The sequence below is a fragment of the Cibotium barometz genome, chromosome 64, assembly GCF_041138505.1.
Source record: "Cibotium barometz isolate CiBa-2024 chromosome 64, ASM4113850v1, whole genome shotgun sequence".
NCBI lineage: Eukaryota > Viridiplantae > Streptophyta > Polypodiopsida > Cyatheales > Cibotiaceae > Cibotium > Cibotium barometz.
In genome coordinates, this window is record NC_141109.1 from 18,837,198 (window position 1) to 18,838,201 (window position 1,004).

The following is a 1,004-nucleotide window of genomic DNA, read 5'->3' on the forward strand; positions in this document are numbered from 1 at the left end:
CCATGCCATGCCCTAGAAGCTTGCCATGGATAGCACACAGAAAACCGCCACATGCAAAGCATTAGCAAATGACGTGAAACTGCATGCTGTCAATGTACCTACGAATTGGACCATCACCGTGCCATTAGGTAGAAGCTTGCCATCGAGATTGGATAGAAAGCCGCCACATGCAAAGTAGCACACGACGTCATACTGCACGTTGTTGACAATGTGTGAAGGTAACATCACCGGCATATCGGAGCAGCACCATGCTACGGCCTAGAAGCTTGCCATGGAGATTGCACCTTGTCGATTGTGCGTGAAGGTAAGAGCACCGGCAAATACGACCACCACCATGCCATGACCTAGAAGCTTGTTGCCATGGAGATCGCATAGACAGTCGCCACATGCAAAGTAGTAGACGATGTCGCACCCACGTTGTCGATTGTGTGCCTGCCACATGCAAGCAATTCGTTGACACATCAGCATATTACTAAAAGCGCAAGGTTTTTATTGACATGTTCGTATATTACTAAAACCGCAAGGTTTTCAAAGGTTTTAAATCCTTTGAAAACTTACTTCCTTATTTCTTAAATGAATTAATTAATCCAGCAAAACATCTTCGGTGCTTATTTGACCTCGATTCCTGTGAATAGCACTTGAAGGGTTTGATTGAGGGTTTTACTCCTTGTAATGTATGGTTCTATTAATTAATACCGTGTTAGTGTGCATTAATTAATATGTACACCAAAAAAGACAGAATATAAATGCACACCAAAAAAGAATATTAGTGGACGCAAATCTATCATTGCAATATCATACTATAGTAATATTATATGGCTATTGAAATTTGGGAGGGAGAGGGGGGTGGGTGCGGTTTGTCCCGTGGCTTGTCCACTGCCAATAAAGTGGCCAATATTTGGACGGGTGTATGTGGTTAGTATGGTGTGTGCGCTGGGTAAAATTCCACTGTGCAATTAGGAATGGAATAAATTATAAGACCTCATTAAAAAAAAAGGAGGACT